General features: G+C 39.5%; 1 pseudogene; it reads right to left on the reverse strand.

Moving 5' to 3' along the window:
- Positions 1–6,895: 6,895 nt before the first annotated feature.
- On the reverse strand, positions 6,896–8,184 carry LOC119508762 (annotated as a pseudogene).
- Positions 8,185–8,764: the final 580 nt, after the last annotated feature.

Consider the following 8,764-nt stretch of genomic DNA (forward strand, 5'->3'; position numbering starts at 1 on the left):
AAAGCCAGGGACCCAAGGATCACCAGCAGACAGCTGCAGAACACCAGTCTTCAGGGAGAAAGCACTGCTCTGCTGATGTCTTGATTTTGGTCTTCTCCTAGCATCAAAGCTGTGAATCAACAAATTCCTATTGTTTAAGCAACCAAATTGCATGGCATTTGTTTTAGCAGAAGGGAAATTAAGACAGGTATATACCAAACATTTAATTATATTGTGTTAGGGTACATATTTTTCTCCTCTTTTCCTAAGGAAAAAATTTCCCTTATTTTTTTCTGAATTATTCTTTTTTAATATTTTAATATTATATGAAATATTGCTTTTATAATGAAAAACTCATATTAGAAATTTGAAATATAATTTCTATCTTTCATTTAGCTAGGCATTTTCTTTATTTAGCCAGTTGTGGTTAAAATCTTGGGTTAAATTATTCCAGTTTTGATACATATTTAAGTTAAGAATTTTCTGAAAAGTCTATAGCTAACAGTAACATTGTAATATTCCTTCATTAATTGTAATAAAGGCACTAAACCAAAGCTAAAGGTCAATAATAAGGAGATATAAAGGGTACAGTATTAATTTTTTGGAAGGAATTAAAATATTCCAATATTGCTTGTGGTGATGAATGCATAGCTATGTGATTGTACAAAGAGCCATTGATTGTGCACTTAAGATGAATTGTATGGTGTGTGAATAAAGCCATTTAAAAATAATAATTTCTGGAGAATTTGGTAACTGATACCTTTCATTAGAAGGTATTAGTCTGAAATGCTGTATACATCTCTATACTTTTAGGTGAAACTTTTATGAATGATTGAATGGTAAAATAAGGATATCTTCTGTTTTTCCCTCAGATAAAGTCTTTACCCTTCCCCATCCCATTCTATGCTCTGGAAGGCTGTTCCAAGTGACATCATCAATTAGTCTCCTCATCCTTTAGCTTTCAGACCATTTTGGCCAATAAAAGGCTATGGCAGGAGATTAGGAAGATGGAAGGCAGGTGATGCTCGGGTGTTCATTCTGCTGGCTTCTTTCTTCTATGCATGGCCATAGTTTCCAACAGGCAGCTCTGTCTATACAGCTCTCTCTCCTTTCAGGTTTTAACAACTGTTCCTTCCCCTTGTTCCATTAAACTTATTGCTAGTAACTGTTCTCAGCTTTTATTGGTCCTTGAGTCCTGTACAATTCCTTGGTGTATTTACTTAATCCTGCCCATCATTTTGTATGAAAGATCATTTAACAAATATTCCTCAAGTTACCTAATCTGAGCATGCCATCTCTTTTGGGAACTCTGACTGATATGGTAATTGGTAGCAGGTAAGGCTCTAGGAAGCAGCCCCACAAAGTGAGATTCTGGGATGGGTATTTGAGGAATGCATTGATGACCTTCTTGCTGGGGGTGGGGTGGGGAGTGGGAGTGGTGATCTCTGTCATAGCTGGCATCACAGATATTCAAATGACAACTGGTGGCAGCCTGGGGTAAGGAAGAGGAAGGCTAAACCATTGGGAGGTAAAATGGCTAGGTAATTAATTCTTGATGTATTTGGCTTCTTAAAAATGCCCTAGAGAGATTACATAAGAAAATGAGGAACTGAAGGCTGTGAAATTCCAATTCAGAATATGAGCAGAAAATGAGAAAGCTTTGATGACACCTTTAAGCAAATCCCTTATCTCCTAGGAGCAGATACAGGAGCAGATAGGCTGGGATTGGATTGTAAAAGCTACAGTTGTAGTGCCAAGGAGACATTCAGTTCATTTAGGCTCATGATAAGATAAAGGCATTGCTGGGAAAAAATGTGATTGTGAGATATCCTATGGAATGATTGAGGAAGATATGACAGACTTGAGAACTTTGAATCCTCAAATTTCCCTAAAACTTCCCTTATCTTTGAAGAAAGTCCTTCCTCGCAGCTCCACTATACTCAGCACAGGGAAGGAAATACCATAGCCTATTCCTGTCAAATCCAACTGTTGGTCACAGCTTTCTGCGTACGTCATCCCTGATGAAACTCTTTTAATTAACTGCCGGTACATGACAGTACATGGTAGATAACCTCTTTACCTTCCAGAACCCAACTGCGTTCCTCTATGAGCCTGCAGTAGGCAGAATCTGAGATGGCGTCTAAGATTCCCATCTCATTGTGTACAGGCCCTGCATAGTCCCCTCCTCTTCGGTGGGGTGAGACCTGTGGATATGATATGGTACCCCTCCTTTGTAATTAATTATGTTATGTTGCATGCAAAAGAGAATTTTGCAGATGTAATTAAAGTCCCTAATTGGTTCACTTAATCAAAAGGGAAATTAAGGTAGGCCTGATCTTCTCACTGGACTCTTAAAAAAGGAGTTTAGAAATTAGAAATGGCCTTGAAAAAAATGATGGCCTTGAAAAAAAATGCAAATAATTATTTTTTGAACTGCCTGTGGCATCAGTCCAGTAGCTATAAAAATTGAATTCTGCTGAAACCTAAATGAGGCTCGAAGAAGACCCCCAAGTTCCAGATGAGAACTCCAGCCTTGCTGACAATCTGATTTCAGCCTTGTGAGTCTTGGAGCAACAGAGAACCCATTTGATCCATGACTGACTTCTGACCTACAGAACTATGAGATGTTAAATGAGTGCTGTTTTGAGCCAATAAAGCATATATGCTATATTTTGAAAAAAAAAAAAAAAAAAAAAATCCTGATGTTACCAGGCACTTCAGTACATATAAAGATAGTATTTTCTCAATTAAACATTCTATATTTTTCAGAAACCAGGCAATTGAAGATTTCAAGACATTTATTAACATAAAATACAAATTTGAGGAAGATTGTGGGCAATTTTGTGAAAAAATTAAAAACAATAAGACAATATTTCAAATATATATTTCCATTAGAAAATAACAAAGTGGCACAGTATTATGGGTACCACTAAGAAGCTATTTAAAACATAATTTATAACAAGAATAATCATTCTGCTTATGTTGTTTTTCTGTGCAGATAGTTAGCATAATGCGTGGTTGTTTTTGCATTAAGAAATACAAATACATGTTACTTAGTTTTTTTAGGAAATAATTTTCTTTCAAAAATATTTTAATAAAATTATTGTCCAAGACCCATTTGTCAGTAAATACATACTTCAAAAATTTATAAAAACTTACTTATTTTTGGTGCCCTTTTGAATCTCAAAAGTGTCCTGGTTTGGACAATAAATTATGTGGGCTCCCAAATTATAGACAAATACGCAGACAATCATATTACAGATTGCTAATGCCAGGATTCTTTAGCCAGGCAGAAAGAAAAGGCCTAACCCATTTTCTGGTGGGAAGGGGCTAATATGAAATGCTTTCTAGAGGAAATTGATAACTAAGACCTGAAAGATGAGGAGAAGTTAGTTATCCAAGTGAGGAGACAGTGAAGAATATTTCAGGGAGGATGGATAGCCTAAGAGAGTCTCGGAGGCAAAGTGAAGCCTGATCCATGTGATAGGAAGGGAGCAGGACATGCAGGATCTTTGGCTTTACAAAAAGGAATTTGGAAGTAAACCAAAAGCAAGGGGGCATCAATACAGTGTTTAAAACAGGGGAGTTTCCTGAGGAGGTTTTTCTGGGGGACATTTAGAAGATTGCTCCAGGAACACCTATGAGTGCCCTCATTCTTCTCCTCTGCCTTGACGTGATTTTCTTTCTTAGTCTGTTGCATCCCAACCCTGTATTTTCACTCTTCTGGTATGACTTGCTGGGCTCAGAAATTCCAGAGTGCAACCCTCCAAAATGAAGGGTCAGTGGACTCGACTAATATTCATGTGCCCTCTTCATGGAAGGCTGCAGATGTAAATTAATTACCACATCTGTAATAAATTATCTGAAATAATAAAGCTAAAGGGCCTTACAGGAAAAGCCCAAGATTGGCAAGATACAAGGGATTTTGAGATGCAATCAAGCTGAATGTTTTCATAGGCTCTATGTTGAAGGCTCTTGGAAGAGAGCATTGTCCTCTAACAAAGCGCTACACAGTGCACAGAACACAATAAGCACTCAATAAATATTGTTGGATGAACAAAACCAAGAATCTACAATCTGTTTTAGGCTATCACTAGCAAAGAAATTTTACAAAACCATTGTTTTATTTATTTATTTTGTTCTTGTAATTGTCTCTCTCTTTTGTTTGTTTTTGTTTTGATGGGGAGGAAAATAATACTTCCCTTTGTTGAGATTTTTGGAAGAAAAGTTCCATGAATATGTATGTAGGATTATTCACTCATCATTGACAGTTGTGTGGAGAGTGATAAACAACATGATTTTCAGTGACAATGGGATAATTATAGTCTTGTAGTCCTGGAATTGCCCTAATGCACCACTGTTGCTGATTCTGCCATTGTGTTTGGTATCATGCGGTTCCCATTAGAACCACAAAGCTCTCTTCATCCTGTAATCTGAAATCAATTTTGCTGAGTTCACTAAGCCACTTCATCCCATGTATCAACTCAGAGATCTTGAATAAATCCTTACAGGTCTAATTATTCTTAACTAAACAATAAAAATAGTAGATGGCTATAGTTCACAAGGGACCAAATTCTGTCTAGTCAAACAAAAAACTTGAAATTGAGGAGCATGCTGTACAGAGTATAAAAAAAGATCAAAGAACAGAATTGTTAAACATGGTTTTGGTCTGCACCCAGGAAGTATCCATAGACTCACTTGGAGTGATGACAATAAGCAAGAATCAGGTGAGGTCCTAGAAATTTGTCTGTTCTTTTGTAAGACCTCCTGGGTCTCCTCCTGCAACCTTCACAGCCTCATCCCCATTATCTGATTTGGGACCGTCTGTACTAATCTTACAAAGTCCTTTATTCTTTTTCACGTCTGTCTTCACAAGAAGCCTGGGACTCCAAGGCCAGCCCTGATTTGGGGATTCCAATCCCTAAATCTCTTAGAAGAAAGCCTCCAAGAAAATGTAGGTAAAATGTACATTGTCTGGACTAAGAGATAGGGCCCACCTCCTGGAGTACTTTCTCTACGTTTCCCGGAAATCAAGGTTCCAACAGAATCCTCTATATCCTTAACCCCTTCTGTGAATATTTCTTTCACATTTTAATGTTAATTGAAATGTGACATCCCCTCCCCATCGAAGACACTGTTTCCCATGAAGACCCCTAAATGATGGCTGCTTTTTCTTTCACACACTTCAAATCACTGGACCTGGAGGTGGGATAGATGTCCTTTTTGCCATTCATTGTTGCTTTTGCAGCTTTCAGACCATTCTCACCTCTTTTCCCCCCAAACCCTTCAGCTTTGGACCTCATGTCATCAGACTGTATCACCCCCTATTCCTTTTTTGCAGTTATATACTACTGCAACCAGGGTGCTTTCCAGTTCACTGTTGCTCCTTCTAATGCTACATTATAATTCTTGTTAAATTTAATATCTATGTAGATTATCCTCTAGATACTGATCTCTTAGTTACTTTGCCTCTTCTCTTCCAAAGATCCTGTTCTCCAGCTTACCTCAGCCACTCACTCCCACTTACTCCAGTCATCATATCTTTTTCATGCCCCTGTCATTATCAATGATTCCAATCCCTCCAGTATCTCAATTTTACTTCTCTGTTCTATTTCAAGTATTTCCTCTCTTCTCTGGTCACTCCCTCAGTAGCCCAGTTCTGGCATCTCCAAGAATGGAAAGGTATTGTGACAAGGTGTCTTTCAACAGAGTAAATTATTAGCTTGTATTTGTTAGTTCCCAAAAGAAGTGCTTGTTTGGCCACCAGTGAGGAGGCATTACCATATAGAATGCTGGGGTTTCCTCTTCCATCTTTGAATCAGGTCAATACCATTTAATAAGAATGCCCCAATTTGAGCATTCTCAAACCAAGTTACTACATCAAAGATTCATCTTTGAATTTTCATACACCTTTTTTTTTAGTAATTAGAATTGTTTAATTTTCCTGGCTTGAAATGCAATATGAAATCAAGCATGCATATATTTTTTTCAATATTTAAAAAGTGCATTTTCCCCCCAAAGTACATTTTCAAAAGGTTTAAAAAGAATGTAAGTCTTCACTTATAGTCAACGTGAGGCATACTTCAGGTATTTTATAGCAGCAATTTCATGACTATTCTTGTAATTTTCGTTCTCATAGTGGGTCTCAGTTAAGACTTTTTCCCACATGTTGCCTAGTGGACCAGATGTAGTATTTCTACAAAAACAAAATGATGGTTTGGCAGTTTTTGTATAGACACATTAGTTTGAAGTACTATGCATACTCCACCATTCTGCCAGCTAAGGACAAAAGTTTCCCAAATGGTTGCAAAGAGTAATTCTGCATAATTTATTTTATGCAATTAAACCAAATAAAAAGATGCTACTGTGTTCAGATCCAAAACCCCTTTAAAGGTTATTTTATCAGTGGCTGCCCCAGCAGAGGGGACTGCAGACATGGGTGAGGGTGTGTGCAGCAGGCTCAGGCCGTGTCCAGGCATGGGAGGGAGAAGGGTGAGGGCGTGGACAGCTGCACCGCTGACATGTGAAGGCCAAAATATGACAATAGAAAACGAAGGAAAAAAGTTGAAGAGAGAGAGAAAAATACTATATTTGACAACTATTCTTGAACATTAATTTCTTGGTCTATAAACTGGAAAGGAAGGCTCAGACTTAAATAAATAATTTATTTTGTATAATTACCTTTATTGAGTGGGTCCATCAGTTCTGCTTCGACTTCCGTGAGCTACGGGACTCAGGTCCCGCCTCCCTGAACACAAGCCCCCCACGGGCGCCAGGCGGTGTCTTCCGGGCCTAGCAGGGGAAGTACGTGCGCCACTGTTCTGAACCGAGAGGAGGACAACGATGCCTTTTCTCTGACGGAAAAACAACTGGGCTTAATTCTGCAACGTAAGACGTGGTCCTCAAATCAACCTCGTTAGTTGACTTTGTCCTGGAAAATATACAAGTTACTGGTGGCTGCTACGGCAGTGATGTTCTCCAGGGGGTGCCAGGCCGTGTGAAGAATCTTCTTGCTGAAGTCCAGACTGTCGACCCTATCTCGTCTTCCTTTCGAGGCTTTAAGATGTCTCGAGGTTTGCTGTTCTCTCGTGCAGCTTCCAATGTAATATCCCTCCGTGTATTTCTATCAAACTTTCTAAAGAAGTTATTGTAGGATCCAGTCATAATAGCACTATCAGAACCGTTCCAGTAGCATTCGATCTTGTCGGAGAACAAAGCTTGCTTCAAAGATATTCGTGAGCCTTAATGAAATCACACGGAGGGGCGAAAACATTCCTGTCAAGATGCCCGTGGCTGCGGCCGCCGGCGCCCTCACCTGGTGCGTCTGCACTGAGCCGCTCTCCATGTCGAGGTCTCACACCTTCACCCGCAGGTAGTCTCTGTTTATCACGTAGCGGCCACTGTGACTAAATTTCACATCAGATATAGAAGGAATTATTTCTGAGAAGAAGGACCTACTGCTGGGATCTTCAGGTTCCTCAAAAATCTTGGGAGTGCCTGGCGCACAGGGCGGAGGGGCGCATGTCGCCGAGCCCGGCCGTGCCCTTCTGCTGCTGTAGACCGACACGACTCACTGGCGCGGGTGCAGCTCGGCCACGGGGATCACCTCCGTCTGCTCCTCCATGTTGGCCTGATGTCCACGATGTGAAAGCTGCTATCTGTGATTTCAAAGTGCCAGAGATTAATTCTCAAGTCGTCTGCAGAAAGGTATGTTTCATGATCACTATTTACTGAAATGGAATTTATATATGTGAGCATTCGCAAAAATCCGACGTGGACTTGCTTCTACCATAAGGTCCATGGGCTTCTATATGGGGACCCAAAGTGCTGCAATTCTGAAGGGGTCTCAAAGTCGTCCCTGTTCATCTTTCAAGTTATAACCTTCTGCTCTTTTATCCCGTTCACTTATTTTCTATAATTGAGTAGTTTTATCATTTGCAGACAGTAGAAAGTGAGCAGCATTCTGTTGAGTAACCACCTAGTTTTATTAATTTTTTCTAGACTTTTCAAATAGTCAAACTCTGGTTCATGACTTTGAAAGGTACTGTAAACATTATATTCTCTCCTGGAATGAGGATGGCTTTTATTCTCTTGTTTCCGCTGAAAAACAATATCTCTGCCACCCTTGTCCCCCACTGCGAGAAGGTCTGCAGAGTAATTAAATTCCAGGGTTGAAATGTTGTCACCTTCCTCCATGTCCTCCTCGATGGCCGCCCTGAATTTTCATACATCTTTGACCTCTATTTTTTGTTCATTCACAAGAAGTAAGTTAAATGAAAAGTAACCTCCACTTCTGTGTTCTAATACTTGTTGTATTTGGGTCAGTGAAGAACAAACTCTGCTTGTGTGTGAAGCCAGAGAATTAGGCCGGAGAGCAGGGCTTGTTCACAAGGTGGGACTGGTGGAATACACTCCTTGTCTAGATGGTGTTTTTGAAACTCCACTTGATTCTTAGACTTCTCTCCTTGGAACAAGGTGCTAAAGATGGGTCCTCTGTAGTAGTTGAATCATGTATCAGGAGAAAGAGAAAAGAAGCTCACAACTGTGGAAAATGCCTGGAAATACCAGTTAAGCTTTCGTGATTGTAGAACTGGCCTAAGGCTCACAGCTAAGCTTTGGCATTCTCCTGTTGAACATAAACAGTTTTACAGAACACAGACACTAGATGAATCCAAACTGAAAAACTAGACCACTCTGTAAGCATGTCTGAACTCATATAAAAACAAGGACAGAAGCCAAACCACAAAAGAAACCAAATATACCCCTATTCTGGCTAATAAGAGTG

The sequence above is a fragment of the Choloepus didactylus genome, chromosome 14, assembly GCF_015220235.1.
Source record: "Choloepus didactylus isolate mChoDid1 chromosome 14, mChoDid1.pri, whole genome shotgun sequence".
Taxonomy (NCBI): Eukaryota; Metazoa; Chordata; class Mammalia; order Pilosa; family Megalonychidae; genus Choloepus; species Choloepus didactylus.